The sequence below is a fragment of the Scyliorhinus canicula genome, chromosome 19 (assembly GCF_902713615.1).
Source record: "Scyliorhinus canicula chromosome 19, sScyCan1.1, whole genome shotgun sequence".
NCBI lineage: Eukaryota > Metazoa > Chordata > Chondrichthyes > Carcharhiniformes > Scyliorhinidae > Scyliorhinus > Scyliorhinus canicula.
Genome location: NC_052164.1, coordinates 42981158 through 43006351, shown reverse-complemented (window position 1 = coordinate 43006351; position 25194 = coordinate 42981158). Strand labels below are relative to the sequence as shown.

Here is a 25194-nt window from a genome sequence, read left to right as displayed (position 1 = left end):
CCGTCACAAATGGAAAAATAAATGATGTGGTCACTGATTAGGACATGTTTGAATTATCCTTTTGTTCTTCGGGCTGGAGTTAGAAGGCATTTTTACCTTGAGACAGCTGCCAAGATATCATGCTGCTGTCTAAACTGACAGCATGTCATTTTCCACTGCACAGGGCACCCCAAGCATAAATGACTCCATTAATGCTGAGCCAAAGGAAGCACAGACCCAAGATATTTGGGGTCCTGAGCTCTGCAAGGTTCCTCATATGACGCATCAATGCATTACGTGTTTAAATACAGAGACGATTAGATTAGATAGATTAGAAAAGATTACTCATGGTTTTGGGGTCCATGGCAATATCCGTTACATCGGACCGGCATTATGCAATATAATCAAGAATGCATTGTTTAGTGCCCATAAATGGCCTCCAATGAGGCTATGAAAAGCGGAGGAAAATAGGAACATAAACACAGCATGTGAAGAACAGAGGTTGTCTTGATTATAGAGAAATGACAAAGATGGTAAGACTTTCCAAGACAATGCACAAAAGGTAAAGCCAGTATAGTACGAGATTGGTATGATCGATGTAGTTTCAAATTAAGTATGAATTTGAAATCTAAAACTGTCCTGGGTTTGCACTAATTTAATGCTCACAACGAATCACTGACATGCAGAAATATGGGGCTGGATTTTAGTATTCCCACCCACTTCAACTAAAAAGTGGGTTGGAAACTGACTGACGAAAAAAAAGGGTCTGCCAGGCAGTGTAGCCATCTGGGATGGTCACTTCCAGAATACAAAATGGACGCTCGCAAAGAATGTAGGGAACTGTGGACAATGTTAGGAAAACAAGCAGCACAGAGCCTGCATGCATATTGGAGAGACAGCTCCCAGACGGAATTGAAACTATAGGTCAATTAGCATATTGATGGCCCATCTCCGGGAAACAAAGGAAAGACACTCAAGCAACCAATACTGCTCCAGACATCCCGGCGCCAGTTCCCCAAACCGAAAGCACAAACAAAGCCAGGCCAACGGCCACCTAAGACACGCCCAGCCATCACGGCACCCACCCCTTTATTGGTCAAGATCAATACCAGTGATCAAGAAGCGGCCCAATTAATTGGGGCCAAGTTTAAGGCCCGCCTAAAAGCGCACAAATCCCCTCCAGGTATAAGAAGGAACCCCCACGAGAGAATCGCTCTCTTGGACTTGGCTCTCAAAGCGGAGAGACCCGTCCACCAGATGCACCCGAAGCAAGTAAGTCCAAGGTCAACGTTCGCTACCAGACGGATGACCTTAGCTGTTCTCCTGTACCTCTTCGAACCCAACAACCTCAGATCCGAACAACAGCCATTGTTCCTCTGACTGAGTGGGCACCCAAAGTTAAGTATAGGCGTTAGCGTTAGAGATAGTTTAGTTTGTAGTACTTTGTGCATGTGCAGATCCTACTGTGTGTGTAAATAAATAGTATTGACTTTGAACGAACTAACTGGTGTATTGGTTCTTTGATCAGTATTCGGGTTTGAACCTTGTGGCGGTATTCCTGGCGACTCTAAAGCAAACATAATTAGGATTAAGGAAGGCGACCATATTGATTGCTATATTTATAGCAAGTAAACAGAGCAACAACAGCAATAACAGGCTTATGATTACAACAAAAAGGAAAGTGTGGATTTCCATTCCTCAATGGGAGAAAGTCCCACCCTCAGAAGTTGCTGGCCAATCTGATTGGCTAGCACACAGGAATGAGTGCTCCTTGGACTGCCAGCAGGACCAGGATGAGGCTGAAGGCCCCGGCGGATCCCAGACTCAGGTAAATCAGGGGGCGGGGCAGGTTTTGTATTGCTGGCAGGGTGGAATTAGGAAGTGGGGAACATTATCTTCCAGGGGTTGCTCCTGATGCACAAAAGGAAAAGTACCCACTTCCCAAAATCTTTTTGTTTGAAAGAACAAGCTGCTCACTCCTGCCTGTCTGCCCATGCCAAATGTGTTATGAAGGAAAGCTCAGGACGGGCAAGATGGTGGTGGGCTAGTCACTTCATGGACAGAATCCTCCATTTCAGCCAGCAGTGGGAAGAGTGGCAGGCGGGGGAAACTTAATTTGGGGCGAGGCTAAAAATCAGCAACCTAACGTTGGGATGAACTATCGGAATTCTATTCTTGGGATATAATTTAAAGGCAGGAGGTTAGAGGTGGGTCAAGCTTTCTGGTGAACAATGCCAGGAAGCCCCTTTGCCTGTATTAACGAGTCATCTATCATCATTAAATGTTCAGCTCACTGGAATTAAGTCCCCCCCCCCCCCCACCCGACCAAATTAAGGTGCTGCCACTGGGAAATTAGACATTCACTGTTACGACTGAATACAAGTGGCAAGCTTGCGTCAAACTTCTTTCTTCCATGGCATTGAGGTCAGCGGATGCTGCTTTTCAATTTCCTGGGGATTTTGCTTGTATCGGCTGCTGGCAGCACAAGCTGGGCAAAATCTGGAAAGTTCCGGTAAGGTAACAGGTTGGAGTCAAGCTTGGACCTGGGAGGCGGGGCAAGAGAAGTTGGCTGTCCGAGTATGGCACCGGGACCTTTGAGCCCATGTCTGTTGTGCTCTGCACGGATGCATAAGTAATGAGCTGAACATTGCAAGATTGTGCATGCTGACCCTCCAAGTAGGAATCACTTGCACTTCTACACCCGCCACCAAATTTAGACTTCAGGATGGAAGATTCCACCCTCTTATGAGCCCCACCCCCTGTTAAAAACATGCCCAGCAGTGGGATGTAAATATAAGCCCATGATGCGGTCAAGTAGAACACCCTGCACTATAGAAGGCAATGAAGTGATTTAATACATGTTTTAAAAATTACACATGGTTTTGACAGAGTGACTAAGGAAAGCCCATTTCTTCCATTTGGTGTGTCCATGGCAAGGGTCATCAATTTAAAATGATCATGAAGATAGGCAGTCGGGAGGTAGATTTTATTTTCACTCAGTGTTGCTGGAGCATGGAATACTTTGACACAAGGAGGGTTTGAGGCAGTGATAATTGCATCTTTTGAGGGAAAATTGAATAAATATTTTAAGTACAGAGAGGTAAAGAACCATGAGGAGAGCACAGAGCTCTGGATCAGTTTTTTTGATTGATCTAATGAAGAGTTAGCACAGGCACAAAGGCTTGAGTGGTTCCTTCTCAGTTGTAAAATTCTGTGATTCTCTAGTGATAGAATCTTTGTTTTAGCCCAGAGAGCAAATTGTTGATCCTAAGTGAGATTATTCAAAGTAGAAAAAGAAACTACAAGTGCTGGCAATTTAAGCACAAGTGCTGGCAATTTAAGCAAAAGTGCTGGAAAATATCACAGGCTTACCCCCAGCTGAAAAGATAAAAGCAAATAAACAATGATGAAAACATTATTGCCTGGAGTGATGGAAGTGAATAGCATAGGAATAAATAGGTTGGCAAAGGGTGGCGATAGCAGAAATTCTGACCACTCTTTCAAAACTCCTTGGACATTGAAGTGGTACCAAAGGTTTTTGGGATTGCAAATATTGTATCCCTGTTTTCAAAAGAAAAGAGAGGGATAAATCTGTGAATTAACAATAAATTTAACATCAGTGTTGAGAAGACTACCAGAGATCTCGTCAAGGCTTAAAATGATTCTCACTTGGAGAAGTGAGGATTAATAAAAGGAGACCGACCCAAGCACCGATTTATCAAAGGTAAATCATGTCTGATTAACCTGATTAGCTTATTTAATGAAGAAACTGAGTGAGTTGATGAAGGTAGTGCAGTAGATGTATGTTTGGACTTTCAAAAGGCATTTCATAAAGTACCGATTAACAGATGTATTCGGAAAAAGTGGCGCATGGTATTTTGGGGATGGTGGTAACTTAGGCTTGAGATTGGCAAAGGGATAGGAGACAGTAGTGCTGAATGGATATTTTTCTGACTGGAGAGGAATAAGCATTGTGGCCCTGCCGAGGTCAGTATGTGGTTCATTGCTTTTCTTGTTCTAAATAAATGACATTGACTTTGGTACAGGGAATACAATTTAGAAGTTTATGGATGGTACGGAACTTGGCAGCGCAGTGAATTGTGAAAATGTTGCAGGCTTCAGGAGAAAATAGACAGGCTGCTGAAATGGCCAGACACACGGCAGATGCAATTTAATGTGGATAAATGTGAAGTGATGCACTTTGGGAGAAACAACAGAGAGGTAGTATAATCTATGGTACTATTTTGAAGGGAGTGAACGAATAGAGAGACATGGGGGCACATTCACGAATCTTTGAAGGTGTCAGGGAAAATTGAGAAGGAAGTTAAAAAGCATTTGCAGTACTTGGCTTTATAAGCTGGGCAATTGAATACAAAAACAAGGAAGTCATGCAAAACCTTTACAAATCTCTGCTTAGGCCTTAGTGGGCGCTTGTGCATAAACCACACTTTAATAAGGATGTCAGAGACCTTAGAGGGGGTACTGTGGAGGTTTATCTGTATGATACCAGGGAAAAGGGATTTTATTAATTTGCAGAAATTGCTGTAATCAGAATTGTTCTTAGAACAGTGAAGGCAAAGAAGAAACCTAATAAAGGCATTCAAAATTGAGGGGTTTGATAGATCAAGTGCAGTGAAACAATTTCCTTTGGCAGGTGGGTCAGGAATTAGATTTAAAACAATTGGCAGAAGAAACAGAGAGGAAATGAGTCGCAAATCCATGACTCAGAGTTGTTCAAAGCTGTAACATACCACCTGAAAGGATGGTGGGATCAGTTTCAATCGGAAACTTTGAAAGCATATGTACTTGAAAATAACAACTTCACAGAAGTAAAATTAGAGTTGGGGACTAAATCGGTAAACCATCTCGAAGAGTCAGCATTGGGTGATGGACTAAATAACTATCTGTGCTATAAGATTCTACAATTCAAATGTGTAATTAAATTTATATTAATATATATATATTTTTATTCATTTACGGCATGTGGGAATTGCTGGTTAGGCCAGCATTTATTGCCTATCCCTAGTTGCCCTTCAGAAGGTGGTAGTGAGTTGCCTTCTTGAACTGCTGAAGCCTTAAGGTGCAGGAACACCTACTGTGCTTTTAGGAAGGGAGTTTCAGGATGTTGCCCCAGAGACAGTGAAGGAATGGTGATATATTTCCAAGTCAGGGTGGTGCGTGACTTGGAGGGGAACCTCCAAGTGGTGGTGTTCACAGATATTTGCTGCTCGTCATTCTAGATGGTAGCGGTCGTGGGTTTGGATGGTGCTGTCTAAGGAACCTTGGTGAGTTACTGAAGTGCATCTTCAAGATGATGCACATGGCTGCCACTGTTCATCGGTGGTGGAGGGTTTGAAGGTTTGTGGAAAGGGGAGAAATCAAGCTGGCTTTGTCTTGGATGGTATCAAGCTTCTTGAGTGTTGTTGGAGTTGCTCTCATCCAGGCCAAGTGGAGAGTATTCCATTACACTCCTGACCAGTGTCTTGTAGATGGTGGACAGGCTTTGGAGAGCCGGGAGGTGAGTTACTTACTGTAGGATTCCTAATTTTTAACCTGCCCTGGTAGCCACAGTATTAATATGTCCAGATGATTTCCGGTGGCGGCCTTGAGGGAGGAGGTTGCATATTTGGTGGCTCCCGCTCGTGACGGACCTTTTGGACCTTTTTCCCCCGACGTTTTTTGGAATTTTGTTGAGGGGCCGGTGGTGGATGAGACTGAGAGGAGGTATCCCACCCAGTATATGGAGACACAGTACAGAAGTGGATGCAAGGGAAGAAAGAACCGAATCAAACAGACACGGTCAGATTCTGCAGCAAAGAAAAGCATGGCGAATCTGCAGAGTACTGGCTCGGCGGCCCAGTGGACACCGGACCAGCTGGTGGAGTTTATTTGGGAAGGCTTTGCCAAGCAAAAAAAGGAATGCCTGGACTCGATTAAGGAGTCGATCACAAGGGTGGAGAAGAAACTGGAAGCCCAAGATCGGGCGGTCCAGAAGGTGGAGGAAATGGTGGCTGAGCATGAGGAACACCTAACTGCGCTGGAGATGCAGGTGGGGCTGATGAAAGAGCAACAGAAAAGGCTGCAAGACAAAGTGGACGACCTAGAGAATAGGTCCTGCCGGCAGAACTTGAGGATAGTTGGCCTCCCTGAGGGATGTGAGGGAACGGACACAAGGATTTATGTGGCGATTATGCTCGAGAAGTTAAGGGCGAGGGGTCGTTTTCTATAAGTGGACAGAGCGCACAGTCCCTGGAAGTGGACAGAACGCACAGAACACTTGAGAGGTTGCCGTGGGTGAATGAGCCACCAAGGGCGATGGTGGTACGAATGCACAGATTCCTGGATAAGGAGCAGATTTACGTTGGGCCAAGCAGACACGGAGCTGTAAATGGGAGAATAACATTCTGCGCATCTACCAAGATCTGCGTGCGGACCTGGCCAAGCGAATAGCGGGTTTCAACGAGATAAATTGACCCTTTTCAAGAAGGTGGTGAAGTTTGGTCTACTTTATCAAACTCGTTTATGGGTCACCTATGAAGAGCGGCAATTTCACTTCCAGTTGCTGGATGAAGCAATGGATTTTGTGAAAAGCAAATGTCTAGATAGAGACTGAGGTGACTGATCTTTGCTGTCGGGATTCTTCTAAAATAGTTCTTACTTTCGCACTAGCCGAGAAATACCTTTTGTAACATTTTTTTGGTCTTTTGTTAAGTTTTGTGAGTTAACTTTATACTGGTGGGGGAAGGGTGGGTGAATCTTTGATGTTTTTCCCTTGGATGTGTTTGGGTGGAAACGTGCCTTTCGAATAGGTATGTCCGAGTGGGGGGAGGGAACAATAGGAGGTAAGATGTCTTGCGCCATTGGGGTGGGGGGGGGAGGGGGGGGGGGGGGGGGGAGAGGGGTAGAGTCAACAAGCCAGCTACGCAGGTTGGCTCATGGAAGCGCAGTGGAGATTGAGCAGATGTTTTGTTTGTTGAAGGGGGTTGCATTTATTGTGCTGTTAACTGGGGGGGGGGGGGGGGGGGGGGGGATTGCTCTGCTGACAGGGGAGGGTCGATTGCTTGGAGATAAATGGGAGGTCGGGGATAGAGGCTACCCGTGGGCGGGCCAGAGGGAGCGCGGGGCATGAGCTGCAGGCTGGCCTAGGCAGGGGGATGGTTGATCGGCACTGGGGGGGGGGGGGGGGGTGAGAAGCCTCCTGACCAGGCTGATCACGTGGAACGTCAGAGGGCTGAATGGGCCGGTTAAGAGGGCTCATGTATTCGCACATTTGAGGGGACTGAAGACAGACGTGGTAATGCTACAGGAGACAAACCTGAGGATAATTGATCAGACTAGACTGAGGAAGGGATGGGTCAGGCAGGTATTTCAATCGGGGCCGGACTCTAACACTAGAGAGGGGGTCATGATCCTGATTAATAAGCGAGTGTCATTTGAGGCGGGAGAATAGTTGCGGATGGGGGGGGGGTGTAGATATATCATGGTTAGCGGGAAAGTGGAAGGGTGGTGCTTGTGAATGTCTACGCACCAAACTAGGATTTTGTGGAGTTTGTAAGACGGATGTTAGGGAAGGTCCCGGATCTGGATTCACACAAGCTGATCATGGGGGGGGGACTTCAATACAGTCATTGACCCAAGACTGGGCCGGTCGAGTTCAAGGACAGGCAGGGTGCCGGCAATGGTGAAGGAACTAAAGGGGTTCATGGAGCAGATCAGATGGGTGGGGCAGACCCATGGAGGTTTGGATGGCAAAAGCGAAGGAGTTCTTCTTCTCACATGTACATTAAGTATACTCCCGGATCGACTTTTTTATTTTTGACAGGGCTTTACTGACGGGGCTGGTTGACACCGAGTATTCGGCAATTGCTGTGTCGGACCATGCCCCACATTGGGGGTGGACCTACAGGTGAGCAAGGAGGCTGGTCAGCGCCCGCAATGGAGATGGGATGTGGGACCGTTAGTGGGCGAGGGGTTGTGCGGGCGGGTGAGGGAATCCATCCAACTACCTGGAGATTAACAATACGGGAGAGGTCTCAGCAGCAATGGTTTGGGACGCACTGAAGGCAGTGGTCAGAGGGGAGCGGATTTCGATTCAGGTCCATAGGGAGAAGGAAGAGAGGGCAGAGGCAGATAGGTTGGTCAGGGAAATACTTCAGGTAGACAGGAGTTGGGCAGCACGGTGGCCTAGTGGTTAGCACAACCGCCTCACGGCGCTGAGGTCCCAGGTTCGATCCCGGCTCTGGGTCACTGTCCGTGTGGAGTTTGCACGTTCTCCCCGTGTCTGCGTGGGTTTCACCCCCACAACCCAAAAATGTGCAGAGTAGGTGGATTGGCCACGCTAAATTGCCCCTTAATTGGAAAAAATAATTGGCTAATCTAAATTTAAAAAAAAAAAAAAAGGTAGACAGGAGTTATGCGGAGGCCCCGGAGGTAGGATTACTGATGGAACGATGGAGGTTACAGGTGAAATTTGCCTTGTTATCTACGGGGAAGGCGGTGGAGCAGTTGAGGAAGGGGGGGGGGGGGGGTGATATATAAGTACGGAGAGAAGGCTAGTAGAATACTGGCACACCAGCTCAAGAAAAGGGAGGCAGCTAGGGTGATAGGAGATTGAAGGACAGAGGAGGGAACATGGGGGACATTTTGGTCAGGCTGTAGCGTTACCTCAGCTGGTTCCACATCCGGAGCGTGGCTATTTCCACTTTAATTTTGTAGAGTGCTTGGCTGGCAAGGATAAGAGCATTGCTGTGGCGAGGGCCCAGAAGGACGTTCCTATGCAGGAGTTCTCCTCCACCCTCACCCATTCCATTTCTGGCTCCTTTACCCATCCTCTCAATCTTTCTGCTGTGCTCGTGCGAGATTAACCCTGTTCACTATGCCTCAAGAGATCTAAAGGGAGTCTGTTTTTCACCATTTGATGAGATCAAGGCTGATATACACCAAAACTCCATCTACCTGCCTTGGTTCCGTATGAACATACTGAGTGAGGAAGGGGTCCTGTGGGCAAATTTGGAATGCATTGCTCTTTCTGCTGTTATGTCACCTTATTTGTCCAAAGCCTAGTTAGTTTATTGCTGTATGCCATCCTTTTAACTCTCAGGTTTTCATTAAAAATACATTATTCTAGTCAGCACAGCCGGCTTACAGCAGAAACAAAGTTTTATATTTTCAAATCAATTCCTTGGTCTTTTTCCATATTTTTCTTTTGGAAAGGACCAGAAAATAGAATATCTTTGGGTAAATGCAGCCTAAGTTACCATGACACACAAACATGGATCTTAGATTGATATGTCACATAAATATGGAAATAAAAGCTATAGTAAAGATCAGAAATCTTTGAGATGTCTTATCTTAAATGAGGAGAAGCAATATTACACGCATGGTACATTCAAGGTGAATAACTGTTGAGAGTCACAACATGCTCAGTTGGGTAGATTAAACCTTCCTAAATCACAGAAGAGAAAACTGAGAGATTTCTAACTATGATCGGATTTCCCCAGTGAGATTATTGCCCAACATTTACTCAAATTAAGTACTTTTATTTGCTCGCAGTAGTGCTTTTGCAGATAGTAGCCAGGATAAACTCTGCAGTTAATCCAGGATAACATTCCCCCAGGGAGGTCCAACAACTGTGACAATCCTTGTGATAAACCACAGTAGATTACACGAGAATAAATTGGCATTATGTAGGGTCCACCACAATTATTAAGATAATATGGCGTATCTAGGTAAATGTACGAAACAAATGAAGAGATGACAGACTAAATTGAATGGATAGAGTGTCACTACAGAAGGTCCCTGTAAAAACAGCCCGAGTAAAAGCACTCAACTTTTAACTAGCTGATCTACAGTGGCAGTGCTCACAGGTTGTCTGGGGTATGGTGTATATTATCAACTTCAGCTTTTAACCAAGTTCTACATTAAGGGACAGATAGTCTGTTACCATGGAGCACAAGCACCATTTGTGAAACACTTCCAGGAGGATGTTACTTAGTGTGATCTGGAGAGATGCAACACTTTGTCCCATGACCACAGTTTCATGATGCTTTTAGTCAAGGAGAACAAGTTACAGGTATTGGAGGGAGAGTCCATAAGTCATTGTAGTCGTTTCTGGGCAACCAGCACAGTATCATCAGCGTTGAGACATTCCCTGATTAGGAGGCAATGTGTTTTTGTCTTCGCCTTCAGGTTTTATAGACTGTAGCTCAACCATGAGAAGAAGCTGTAGGAGATTGCCAAATATGGACTGGGAGCTGTCCATCGCGCAGAGTACGACAAAATGTTCAACCCAGCAGAACATCTGTTTACTCCTGCTGGTGAAGATTTCACCATCTGTCAACTCAATGGTTGGCAACTTTGGTGATGGTAAGACCAAGCATCCACTTGGACCCGTCATACACACCTCATAGTTTCCATTGTTACAGGCAAGTTAGGATTTCTTGATAAAAGCTGATGCAATCAAGTGCCCAAGTAGGAGGGTAGAAGCTATCGACTGGCAGAAGAAACATTACTATGCGGTCCTCCCTCCCCCTCATTGACCCTCCCTCACTTGTCACTTCCCACCATGTCCCTCTTGCCCACACTACCTTCCTCCCTGAGCCTCTTGCTCATGGACGCATTCTCGCCAACTCCGAGTGCACCCTTTGGAAATTTGGTGAGATAAGAGAAATTTTAATCATGTTTCTAAAAGTCTAGTACTGTTTGTATTTTTTTAAACATTTAACTGCAAGTATTTTTTTAACCTGTAAGTCTCATTTAGGGGCCTAAGTAGGGGGAGAGAAGCTATCTGCTGGCAGCAGCTGAAAGAGTTAATTAAGGAAACTAGCTTGAACTGGTCTCTGCTGTACCTGGTCCCCCTGTTCAGAACGCATAAATTCAGAAACTCTCTTGTGAAGAGCAAGAACCATAGGTGGAAGAGAAAGGCTCAGGATCTCTTACCATTGTTTCTGTTGAACACAAGGCAACTTGTGACCAGCACAGAGTGCGACTTCGGACAAAGTGTAGAAATTTGGTGAGAAGAGGAGGGAGGTCATTTTTCACTTTTCTAACTTTTTCACCCTATAGGAATTGGTTTCTGCTGCTTTAAGGGGCAGGTACGAGCTCTTGGTTAATATCTGGTGATTATCTGATAAGTGGTCAAGGACTATTTTCCGAAGGTTTAAGTTTGTCCTGCAGTTTGTGGTAAGGTTAAATATCTAAAAGAAAATCAATAGTTGTATAAAATAATTAAGTCTTTGGTTAAAGATCATGGACTGGATTCTCCGCAAGCGGGATGTTTCATTTTGCCGGCAGCCGGGGGTTTCCCGACGGCATGGGGCAGTCCCACAAAGGGAAACCCCATTGACTAGCCAGCGTAATGGAGCATCCTGCTGGCGGGGTAAAACAGAAATGTGGCGCGGCAGGGCGGAGAATCCAACCCCATAAGTATGGCAGGACAGGTGATGTGTCAAGGCTTCAGCATGTGGGAGCTCATGGATACTGGTGTTAACCATCTGCAGTAAGTACCTGCAGCTCATGGAGCTTTGACCTCAGAGTCACGGAGCTGGAGGCTGAGCAGCAGACACAGAAACACATCAGGGAGGGAGGCAGTTGCCTGGATGCTTTGTACCAGGGGGCGGTCACACCCCTTAGGATAGAATCTTCTGGTTTGGAAAGTGGTCAGGGACTGGAGGGTGTGACTACAGATGAACAAGTAATGGGACCCAGAGGGTAGGAGTGCCAGCCTCTGTAATCTCTCTGGTTTGAGATTCATTCAACTTGTTTGGGTGAGATTGCGGCTGCAGGGTTGGTAAGCTGACTGACCATGGCACCGCGGTACAGGAAGCCATTCAAATGGGGGGAGCACATAAGGTAGAGGTCGGAGGGGACAATATAGTGAGTAGTATTGACACTTTTCTCTGCAGCATGGTGAGAATCATGACGATTGTGTTGCCTACAGGTGCCAGGTTTTAGGACATCTGCTTTAGGCTGGAGGCACTTGCAGTGGGAGGGGGAGAATCCTGTTATTGTCACTCACGTCGGTACTGAAGACATAGGCAAAATGCGGAAAAAGGTTCTGCATAAAGAGTTTGAAGAGCTAGGCACTGAATTAAACAACAGAACCTCCTAGGTTATAAGCTCTCGGTTATTACTCGAGTCATGTGCAAATTGGCAGGGTAAATAAAATTAGAGAGATGAATACATGGCTCAGCGACTGGGGTTGGAGAAGTGAGTTTTGCTTCATGGGGCATTGGCATCAGTACTGGGGAAAATGGGGGCTGTATCTGTTGGGATGGCATACACGTGAACTGTGCATGGATCAGTGTTCTTGCAAACTGCATAACTAGAGAGGTAGAAAGGGCTTTAAACTGGGGGGAGGGGGGGGGGGGGGAGTGGTGGTTCTGGAGGGGGAATATGCAGGCTGAGAAAGTAAAAGAATATGGAAGAATTACAGGGCTCATTTAAGTAATGATGCCCAAAGTGTGATACAAAATGACAGGTTGCACGAATATAACAAAGCAGCAGCAATAGGGTCAAAAAGGGAAATAATGGTAACAAGGCAAAATTTATTGTTCTTAAATGCACATAGCATTTGGCACAAAATTAATGAATTAACAACACAAATTGAAGTTAATAGGTATGATCTTATAGCCATTACAGAGACTTGGTAACAACGAGATCAAAATTGGAAATTAAATATTATGGGGAATGTGACTTTTCGTAAGGACAGGCAGGAAGGAAAGGATGATGGGGTAGCTTTGTTAGTACGAGATATAATAAGGATGATAGCACAAAATTATCTTCGAGATGTAGAATCTATGTGGGCGGAGGTAAGAAATAGCAAGGAAGACGACACTGGTTAGATGGATAATAAATCAGGAGAAAATGCGGGCATGTAAAAAAAGGTGGTACTTTAATCTTCATGTGGATTGGAAAGGTCAAATTGGCAGAGGTAACTATGAGGAAGAATTCATAGTGTGTTTGGGACAATTTCCCAGAACAATATGTTGTGGAACCAACCAAGGATCAGGCTATTTTGGATCTGGTAATGTGTAATGAGGCAGGTTTAATAACCAACCTCAGAGTAAAAGATTCTCAGGAAACAGTGACTATAACATGGTAGAATTTAGCATTCAGTTTGAGAGTGAGAAATTTGGGTCAGAGACAACTGTGCTAAATTCAAGTAAGGGTTTAGCAGAAAACACAGTTAAACAGCAATGCTAGACGCTTATGAAAATAGTTCATGAGTCACAATAAAGATATAAGTGAGGAAGAAGGATTCTAGGAAGAGTCAACCACGGTTAACCAAAGAAGTTAAGGATAGTAGGAAATTGAAAGAGAAAACATACAATGTGGCAAAGAGTAGGGGTAAGCCAGTGAATTGGGAAAGCTTTAAAAACCAAAGGTAACCGAAAATAATAAAGCAGGAGAAGATAAACTATGAGGGTAAACTGGCAAGTAATATAAAAATGGGCAACAAGACCTTCTTTAAATATGTAGAAAGGAAGACAGTGGCCAAAGTGAATGTGGTCCCTTAGAGAACGAAACTGGGAAAATAATAATGGGAGAGGAGTTAAACAAATACCTTGCATCAGTCATCACGATGGAGGACACTAATAACATACTCAAAATACTAAATAATCAAGTGGCAAAAGGTGGGGAGAGAAAACAAATGCAATAAATATCACTCGAGGAAAAAGTATTAGGGAAACTAATGGGGCCGATATGCCGGCTGGACCTGATGGGTTGCACCCCAGGATATTAAAGGAAGCAACTGCAGAGATTGTGGCTGCACTGGTAGTAATCTTCCAAGAACCCTTAAATTTTGGAAAAGTCCCAGAGAATACGAAAACTGCCAATGCAACCTCCTGATTCAAAGAGGGAAACAAAAAAGATAACTATAGGTCAGTTAGCTTTCACATCTGTTATTGGGAAAATGTTAGAGCCCATTATAAACTATGTATTAGCAGAGCATTTAGAAATACATAATATAATCAAGCAGAGTCAGCAAGGCTTCGTGAAGGGGAAATCAAGCCTGATGAATTTATTATAAATCTTTGAGGTCATAATGAGCAGGGTAAAGGGGAACCAGTAGATATAATATACTTGGATTTCCAAAGAATCATCCGATAAGGTATCACACAAAAGGCAGCTTAATAAGAAAACAGCCCCTGGTGTTTGGGTTAGTATGGATAGAGCATTGGTTAACTGATAGAAGTTAGAGAGTTTGGAAAGGGTGGCATTTTCAGATGGCAACCTGTAACTAGTGGAGTGCCACAGGGATCAGTGCTACAATTATTTACAATATATATTAATGACTTGGACAACAAAGTGAATGTACTATTAACAAGTTTGGAGATGACACAAAAATAGACGGGCAGGCAAGTGGTGAGCATGACACAACCTGCCTATATCCCTCTGTAGACCTTTTAAAAGAGTGGGCAAAAATGTGGCAGATGGAATATAATCTAGGAAAATGTGAAGTTATGCACTTTGGAAGGAAGAATAAAGGAGCTGAATATTAATTAAATAGAGAAAGACAGCAGAAAACTGCAGCATAGAGGGATTTGGGTGTCCTCGTGCATAAATCACAATGTTAGCATGCAAATTCAACAGGTAATAGGGAAGGCAAATGGAATGTTTGCTCTTATTTCAAAGGGAATGAAGTACAAAAATAAGGAAGTCTTTTTAAAGCTATACATGGCACTAATTAGACCACACCTGGAATACTGAACAGTTTTGGTCCCCTTATCCAAGGAAAGATATACCAGCATTGGAAGCAGCCCGAAGGAGGTTCGCTAGGCTGATCCTGGGTATGAAGGGATTTTCTTGTGAGGAGAGGTTAAGTAGGTTGGACCTGTACTCATTGGAGTTCATAAGAATGAGAGGTGACACTATTGGGACATGTAGGATTCTCAGAGGGCTTGACAGAGTAGATGCTGAAAGGTTGTTTCCCATTGTGGATGAATCTAGGACCAGAGAGTGTAATCTCAGAGTAAGGGGTCATGCATTTAAGACAGAGCTGAGGGGGATTGTTTTCTCTCAGAGGGTTGTGAATCTGGGGAATTTTTTTATCGGAGAGGGTTGTAGAAGCTGGGTCAATAAGTAAGTTCATGGCTGAGAAAGACAGAGTTTTAATCAGTAAGGGAATTCATTTATGGGGATAAGGTGGGAATGTGGAGTTGAGGATTATCAGATCAGTCAGGATTTAATTGAATGACAAAGTACACTGGAAAGGCCGAATAGTCTACTTATGTTCCTGTCTTATGGTCTCAGACTCATTCTTTACTTCCTGCTTCTTACTTTCTTCCCTGACCTTCTCAGTCACAAACTGTCTCCGGCTCGCTGTTTCCCTCCCCAACCATTCTGCTCACTGACTGTTTCCCACTCGTTCACCCTCCCACTCACCGCCTGTAATCTTTTCACCAGACCCCACTCTGACCCTCTTGTTCACCAACTCCCTCCTGCTTGCTAGTTCCCTCCCAGAAGTTCCCATTAATGCTTCCTTCCCCGAACAATCCTGCTCACCAATTCACCCACTCAAGACTGCTCACTTTCATCATTGCATATCACCTAACTCTGCCTTTAACTCATTCCATGTATTAGCTACATTGAGACTACATTGCCTTTCTTGCCGTCTCCTGAGTTCCACACACCAAAATTTGCAACTTGGCAAATTTCCCTTGCCTGTATCTTCTCCTGCATTGGCTCCTCATCACCATTTCTCAGGAGCCTTAGTTGCTCTTGCTCCTGAACGCATCAATATCTTTTTTTTGTTGATTTTTTTTGACCATACCCAACCTTCACTTGAGCATTAGTTTTTAAAAAATGTTTAAATTTTTTTTTATAAATTTAGTATACACAATCATTTTTCCAATTAAGGGGCAATTTAGCGTGGCCAATCCACCTAGTTTGCATGTTTTTGGGTTGTGGGGGCGAAACCCACGCAGACACGGGGAGAATGTGCAAACTCCACACGGACAGTGACCCAGAGCCAGGATCGAACCACTTGAGCATTAGTAACAGAAACTTCAATGTCTCAGCCTTTTTCTTTACCTATTATTCACTGCTTTTTAAATTGTTCTTAGTCTTTTTTTTTGTCATCTCTCCAACCAATACTCACCATCTGTCACTGTACGAATGAGATCCAGGAAATTGGAGGCTTCTTCCTCTCCATGGTAAGGGATTAATAGCAGACAGTGTCAATTAAATTGGCTTCTTTTCATGATACATGATATTAATGAATTTGTTTCAGTTGAATTCAGTTGTATTGATGTTTTTCATAACCACACAGATAATTTATAGGCAGCAATATGGCCTCAAAATGTTTTTGCCATACTGCAATGGACCATGAATTTAATTGTTAATCATTCTTTGGAACTACTATTGGAACAGACTAGAAGAAATATAACTGTTTATGTGTTTTGAAATCGATTGGATTTTGTTTATTGTCACGTGTGCCGAGGTATTTTTTTGAAAAGTATTTTTTTGCGAGCAGCTCAACAGATAATTAAGTACATGAAAAGAAAAGGAAATAAAAGAAAATACATTACAGGGCAACACAAGGTACACAATGTAACTACATAAACACCGGCATTGTGTGATGCATACAAGGGTGTAGTGTTAATGAGGTAAGTCCATAAAAGGGTCGCTTAGGAGTCTGGTTAGAAGAATCATATTGAACCGTGCAAACAATAACATTTAAATCAGAATATTAATCTAAACTTTTAGATCAGTGTCAGCTTGTGTTCAGTAGATTATTTTTCCTTCACTTCCTTGCTATGTTACAACAATTGAAATCAGAAGTGACTGTACAGCAGCAGTTAAATTGAAGAAAACTGAAATTGATTATCCATATATTATAAAGATTGTAACTTGGAGCAGTAGTGCCAAATAATTATAAACATAAGTGGGAGGGTCCAATGATCTCATTCAGCACACTCTTGACAAATAAGAATTGATTGCAAAGGCACTTGAACCAAATGACTGTAGTTGCATAACTGTAACTGATTGCATATGAGGAAGGTACCAGATGTCACAACATTGAGTCAGAAGCTTGTGGAGGATTCTGCTGCTATATTTTGAGATACTTCAGCACTGAGAAAATATCTTGAATAATTCATTAAATATTAACTTCAATTCATTATTGTTGTTTTCTACTGCACCAGCGTTTTCGAGAGAGGGACATCTCGCAACATGCCCATTATGTTTTGTCATCACAAATCAGCTTGAAAAACGTCTCTGTTGCAAATTACCAGAAGAATGAGCTGATAATGAGCAATCAGGCCAACAGGGTATCAGGTCTGTGGTGCATGGTGGGACCAACAGTCTATCTCTTTACCAGTGTATTTATGGAACAGGGAAACAGAGGAAACGTAGTGATGGAAAGAAAGATTGGATTAAGATGTTGTGCGAAGGATTTTGTGGGACAATGTGAAGAGATGGGGAATCAGGGGGAGGTGTCCTGACCAAAATTTACCCTCAATCAACACTCTGACTGACCATTTGTTTTAGTTCTGTTTGTGTGGCTTGGCCTGCAAAAATTGGCTGCTGTATTTTCCTTTTTTATATTTGTGATGAGATTTTCCAAAGCAATTCATTATGTTCAGGAAATAGAGATAGTTTTAAGGGATTTATATTTGCACTGGTAAAAATTAGAAAATAACGAATAGTTTTAAGTGGGTTTAATTTAATGTTTCTGTGCCTGGAAGAGTAAAACCTATAGTTAGATGCATGCTGGACAAAGGTGTTTGTATGTGTGGGAGTTGGTTAAGTTCTATCTGTGTTTCAATTGTGCTTAGAGGGGCTACAGTGTGAAGAATAACTAAAAGACACAAGCATGGGACCTTGTAAGGTGAAGAAGCTTTTATATTTTAGTTTAACTAATTTGATTGCAGTTGGAAATGGGTAGTGAGAGAGAAGGAAGCTCTCTCAGCTCTTGTAGAAACAGTTGGTTTAGAATGCGAGAGGGAACATTGCTGTCAGCTTTGCTGGAAGAAAAGCCATACCATATAGTGATGGTTAATAAATAAAGTGCAAAGATCTGAAGAGTAGCTAGTTAACGGAAATAAAGAGAAGTGTCCAAGATGTTTGAAGCTAAGTGAACGGAGACCAAGGTACTGTTCAGAAGAATTCAAGGAAGAGTAAACAAAGTGTTCTGAGTTAGAGACAATTGTAGTAACCAGATTTAAAATGGGACAACAGCCTTCAACTGTGAAACAAGTGACTGATGACATTTTAATACTGCCTGGAATTGAGAATTAAAGCACTTGTGAGCAATGTGTACAGTAGTCAAGGCAAAAAAATCCTAAAAGGTTGGTGTGAAATCCTGGACTGGATTCCCTGTTAAAAGTGGAGTGGGGGTAGCACAGCGGTGCAGTGGGTTAGCACTGCGGCCTCACGGCGCCGAGGTCCCAGGTTTGATCCCGGCTCTGGGTCACTGTCCATGTGGAGTTTGCACATTCTCCCCATGTTTGCGTCGGTTTCGCCCCCACAACCCAAAAATGTGCAGGATAGGTGGATTGGTCACGCTAAATTGCCCCCGAATTGGAAAAAAAATGAATTGGGTATTCTAAATTTATTTTTAAAAAAGTGGCGTGGAAGTTTTGTTTGATAGTGCCATCTGGTTTTCAGATGAACAGCGAAGGGAAAGCATAATTTAAAAGAAGATTTGGTAGCATGAATTTTGAAAGCAGAATTTGAAATCATTCTTATGGAATCCGGAGTTCAGGGAAATGAAGTGGCTCATGGGATAATAGTCATCTTGCGAGATTTTGAGGAGAAATCCAGACATTCACTTGGGTTCAGAGAGGAATGTGTCTTACCACAGTCATCTTGTATGCTTAAAAGGGACTTTGTCTGTAAAAAGTAAAAGTTATGATATTTTTGAGCCAGGGTTCAGTTCTGAGATCTTCCTGTCCAGTTAGAACATCAACTGGGATCGGAACAATCGGCAGTGAAGCACATTGGGACTTCCTCAGATCATGAAAGGTGCTGTAGGAATTCCATTTCTTACTTTCTTAAACAGAGTCAAATCCCCGCTGAGGCACTGACATCAGCAATTCCAGGCCATACTTTACCACTGCACCCTCCATGATTTCACACAGTTTATACTAGTAGCACTTAGGTTTTTTAAAAAATACGTTATGATGTGTGAATAACAGCAACAGCCAATCTGTACAAGTTAACATGGTGTTGTTCCTTCAAGTCAAATTTGGATGTAATTGGTAGATACTGGAAGTCTGAAATAAAAACAGAAATTGCTGGAAATACCCAGAAGCTGAAGTAGCATCTATGGAGAGAAACAGAGTTAACATTTCAGCTCCATGACCCTTAAGCACTAACATAAGCTCATATTGATCGTTTTAGTGTTCAGCACATGCCAAGCAATGACCTGAGGCATGACTTTGCTTTGTATGCCATTGGAATCCAAGGTTTGTTGCAAATTCTCCCAGGCTTATCCTAACCCCAACCCCCTCCAAGAGCCTAATTCCAGGCATCAGCAACCCAGTCCCCTCCCAGGATGAATGATTCCTCTTTATCTGAGAAGCGGTCATTCCCTGAAGCTATTCAGAAAAGCAGATCTTCGACTGATATTTGTGTAGATTTATAATTGCAAAGTTGCCTATTGCACATTGTGCTGTGTGAGCTGAAAAGGACCAGAGCTGGGAGACTTCTATATTTTGGGTCTGCTCCTAGTCTCGGGGTTAAATCGTTGGGCCCTGAACAAAGCGAAACATCTTCCTCTTTATGGTAATGGCAGCTTCATTCTGGCCACCAAAAATTAACTGGATGATTACCTGAAGAGAAAGGATTTGCAGGGCTGGGGAAAAAAGGTAGAAAAGTGAAACTAGATGAGTTGTAATTGCAGAGAAGTGGCATGCAAACATTGGGTGAAATGGCCTTTCCTGTGTTGTAACAATTCTGTGATCCTATTGTAATGGGAGGCACATGTGCACGGACTACACAAAGGATCTTAAACAAGATTTGTTTATTCCGCTGCATCAAAACTGTATAAACTCTCAAAGACAAGCGTAACTTCACAGAAGAAACTATTTACAGTGAACATTCATGGCCAATCCTCCAGATCTCTGCCCTTTTAGTGGCCGCAACATCTTGGCACAGTGACTCTGTAGTCCCGAATTGGTGTTCCAGCTCATTTTTGCAGTCTTGCTCACCTCTCTCTCTTCCCATGAGGTTTCTCAGACTCGGGGGTGCTACGAGTTGGACTAACTAGGTCTTCAATTCGCCATCCTGGCTCTTTAGCCACCCTCAAAGGCTTCGAGCTGCCCTATTCATGGCCTTGGCTCCTCCCACACTGCCACTTACCAGTCCTGGACTAAACCTTGCTGTTTTCTCCCTTGCCTCATAGCATCTGGCTCCACCCCTCAGCTAATTAAAGACATTGCTCCTTGCAGGGAGGGACCCACAGCGACCAAACAGTTCTGCTGTTCGGTGCTCTCTGCCACTGTCACTACCTGCTGCTGCATGCTCAACTATGCTCTTTCCTGCTGGAGAGCTGCCACCCTGGCAACTAGGCATGTCACACAGTGACTATTTATTGAGTAATCATGTGATCAGCAGGTTCGGTTGTTCGATGAATGTTAGCATATCTCAGTCTACATCGATTGCAGCATTCCCTTTGTGCATTATTGACCTGTCTTCTCTTACACTCAGCGTCCAACCTGATAATGGACTGTGATCAACATTTAAAACTCGAGACTGGGTAGGATGTGTTACTTCACTTCTTTCCCTTTGCCATAGACCAACCAGAACTCCATCCTCTTGCCTGATCCCCTTCCAGCAACTCTGCGGTCTGTGTCTGCTTGGACTCACCATTAGGCAGCGTCAGGTTGGGTCAATGTTTGGTCTTCCGGTAGGCGTGAAGCTATCTATGTCTTCATCGAATCGTTGTAGTTGCCCAAGGCTCACCAGGCTAAATCGCTGCCTTTAAAGCAGACCAAGCAGGCCAGCAGCACGGTTCGATTCCCGTACCAGCCTCCCCGGACAGGCGCCGGAATGTGGCAACTAGGGGCTTTTCACAGTAACTTCATTGAAGCCTACTCGTGACGATAAGCGATTTTCATTTTTCATTTCATTTCATTTTATGAGATAGATAGCAAAGGTCAAACTGCACCCCATGGATCTCCTTTATAAGCACATTGGTGATATTTTGACAACTTGCTGCATGGATTTCACTGAGGATTGGAGTGGGAATGCTGCTATTTGCTTGAGGCCTGGGTATGGCATCAACCATAACTCTCTCAATTGCCTTTCATGTTCAATCTTCCTGCTGAAGCTAGTTCCACTTCCTTTGCTAGACCTTCACTGATGAGTGAGGAAGAATGGAGTTGCTCTATCTGGGGTCACCATGCCGGACGTCTGCGATGTATGTGGTTGTTCAGGACAAGTGTGGTTTCTGAGGGTAATTGCATTGGAAGTGCGCAGCCTTGTTACAATCATATTGGGAGTATCCCTTGGGTGTGCTCAGTTGCAAGAACTACTGTAGAGATAGAACAGCAGAGATTGGATATGTGCTTGCTATATAGCAAACTGTTTCACCTGCCCTTCAGCCGGAAGTCTATGTCCAAGTCTTTTCTGACCTTTGCCTCATTGTTGGTGGCCTCTTTCCTGGTATTGAGGTCAGTCTGATCCGGATGATGTAATCTCGTGCATTAAGGAATGACAGTCTGGTTTTGTTACTGTTCATTATCTCCGAACATCTTCATTCTTGACCGCTGCATATAGGTGATTTTTCAGCTGCATGTTCCTGCTCAATTTGAAGGAGGGATTCAGGTGGAAATGACGGTCAAACAACTCCACCAGCTCTAGGAACACAGAGACCAGGTTCTCTTCTTAGGTTCATTAGTAGTCATAAAACCCCCGTTACAGATGTTACAGGCTGTTACTGTCCCCAGAAATCCACGGCAAGGCTTAAATGTTCTGCCGTGAACGTACATGTGAAGAAGGAGCAGGAGTAGGCCATTTAGCCCCTTAAGCCTGCCCACCATTCAATAAGATCATGGCTCATCTGATAGTTATCTCACATCTGCATCTTACCTAATACTAATAACTTTTCAACTCCTTGCTTACCAAGAATCTCTGCCTTAAAAATATTCGACGATTGCTTCCTCAATCTTTTCAGGAAGAGAGTCCCAAAGACACTCAACCCTCAATGAAAAGAAATTTACCTCCTCTCTGTTTTAAACGGATAACTCCTTACTTTAAAAGAGTGACCCTTAGTTCTAGATTCTCACACAAGAAGAAACATCCTCTCCTCATCCACCCTCTTAAGACCACTCAGGATATTGTATGGTTCAATCAAGCCACCTCTTCTAAACTCCAATGGATACAAGCCGTTCCTCATAAGTCAACCTGTCCATTCTGGTATTAGTCTGGTAAACCTCAACTGAACTGCTTCCAACCGATTTACGTCTTCCTTAAATAAAGCGACCAATGCTGTACACAGTACTCCAGAATGGTCTCACTATTGCCCTGTACAACTGAAGCGTAACCTCTCTAATTTATATTCAATTCCCCCACAGTAAATAATAACTTTTCTAATCTTCACGGCGCCAGGTTCGATTCCTGGCTTGGGTCACTGTCTGTGCGGAGTCTTTCACCCCCACAACCCAAAGATGTGCAGTTAGGTGGATTGGCCATGCTAAATTGCCCCTTAACTGGAGAAAAATAATTGGGTACTCTAAATTTTAAAAAAAACTTCTAATCTGTTGATGTGTCTGCACATTGAAGGAGACAAAGCGTGAAACTACAGACTGTTTACTTAACATCTATCGTAGGGAAAACGTTAGAAGCTATTATGAAAGAAGTTCAGCAAGGCACAAATATTTACAGTGAATATTCATGTCTGATATTCCAGATCTCTGCCCTATTCTTGGCCTTGCCTCCTTGACACAATGAGTCACTAGTCTGAAATTGCTGCTCCAACTCATTGATGCAGTCATGCTCTCCTCTCTCTCCATGAGGCTTCTCAAACACAGGGATTTTGCCAGTCAGACTGATGAGGTCTCCAATTCTCCATCCTGGTTCTTTCGCCACTCTCAGAGGTTACAAGCTACCCTATGCACGATCGTGGCTTCTGTCAAACTGCCACTACATTCTTGACTTGTCCTAGCCACTTTCTCCATCGCCTCATGGCATCTGGCCCTGCCCCTCAGCTTGTCAAAGATATTGCGCCCTGCAAGGAAAGGTCCACAGGGGCCGACCAGTCTCCCCCTCTGCTCGGTGCCAACCTGCTGCTGGAGGCCCCACTACAATACATAAAGGTACCTTTTTCTCAGATAAGTCGAAGACATTGGGCTGGATTCTCCATTTCAGCGGCTAAATGCCGACGGCGGAGTAGGTCCCATGGTGTTTTGCGACCGACAAATCGGCGCGAACCCCTCACCAATTCCAGTACCAGTGAGGGGCTAGCATCTAGCATCGGCGTCTGGTGAAATGCCCATGGATCGCGCCAAAACAGCCAGAGAATGACCCGGAGCGGGCCACGCATGCGTACGGCTGGTGACCTGCACCGGTCGCACCATACAACATGGTGTCGGCCATGCACGACCCCAACCCGCCAACCCCACAGCCCATCCCGTGGACCCCCCCCCCCCCCCAATGGGCTCGGATCCCGGCTGAGTGTGGCTGCGCTGGACATAGTCCCCCCCCCCCGGTTGATACCACACGTGTTCCGTGCCAGCGGAGCATCGGGGATGGGCCGGCCAATGATGCACCAACGGTGCGCGATGCATATCATGATGACAGCAGTTTGGAGGAGGTAGAGCATGGCGGAGTGGTGTCAAACCGGCGCCAGCACCGATCTCGGTGCAAAACTCCATTCTCCGCCCAATCGCCGAACACGATTTCGGCATTGGGCTACGGAGAATCCAGCCCATTATTTATGAAACAGAATTTGGAAAAAACAATCATAACTCAATCACATCGCTTAGTTCACAAAATTCTTGAAATAGAGTAAACAAACTCCACTATGATATTGATTGGGGTGTGAAATTGCTACCACAACCCTCAAGAGTCAGTACGTTAAAAATCTGGTATAAACCTCAGGAGGATGCAGGAGGATGTTTAAGGAATCTAAGTGGACTGGCAGGATTTGTCTCTTGCATCTGCAGTGCTAGCCAAGGTCAAATCAAATTGATCCTGAAAGGCAGTGACAACCGGGATGTTATTTTGGAGTAAATTGTTCTCAACATGAACTCAATTCCCCATTTTGAGAGGTTTGGAATTGGAGCAGGATGAATTATTTACACTGGATTTCTACAAACAGTGATTTTGACTCCTTTGCATTATTTGAATATAACCATGTCATTTGAGTGGAACTACGAAACATGGTTACAACAGGCTGCATTTTAATATCTTTTCAGCATCATTCTGTTTAAGCTGCTACTGGGGTATATTTGTGTGTTTTGTAAATTAGTATATTTTCAACAATAGGATTTGCACTTAGTGGCGTACGTGATGCTCTCTAACAAATAGCAGAAACCTGAAATCTACACTCTAAAATGAACTCTTGTTCAGCCCATACATGGAGATTCAAGGTCAACCGTATCCTGGAACAATCTGAGAGCAGAAGAGACCTTTCAAGAGCAAACACAGCAAATGGTTTAATAAAAAGTCCCATAATTCTTATATAGCAATGGAGCCAACAAATCATCTTAGCTAGTGTGAAATTTATTGCACCGTGAGTTAATGTAGGAGCTGGAAATACTTCTCCCTCCCTGATGAGGGATATTATTCTCTTGCCACCCATAGATAAGCGGTGGCAAAAGTGTTTGCCTGATTTGTGAAGTGAAGTGAACTAGTTCCCTATATTCACTGTTCAAATTTGTTGCATGTTCTTTTCAATGTTCAAGTTAAAGTGCTTTGTGATTTCTCAATCCACCTCAAATTACTAGCCTCAAATTACTAGATTGTCTATATTATTCAATTAATTTATTCTGAGTATGAGAATTTATTCAAGAGTGATACAGAGTTTTCTATTGCTCCTCACTCTGCATCTTTTTATGGTTGCTTAAAAGTTGTAAGGACTGCACAGTTTACAATAGCAAGGTTCAACTCATATTGCAATGGATCCCTTTAACCATCATCAGAGATTATTGTGAGAGACAATACCAGTTTACAACACTCAATCTTATGTTTGGATTAACAAAAATGATTGTAAACATTAACTGGAAATGTAAAGATTTGAAAACAGTAGAGGACAGTGAGTACAGA

At 43.8% G+C, this 25194-nt stretch overlaps 1 protein-coding gene across 2 annotated transcripts in view; it reads right to left on the bottom strand.

The window, feature by feature from the left end:
- The window catches only part of myo1d (myosin 1D), a 711487-nt gene that overhangs the window by 241456 nt on the left and 444837 nt on the right, over positions 1–25194 (bottom strand). The gene's annotated exons all lie outside the window — the stretch shown is intronic.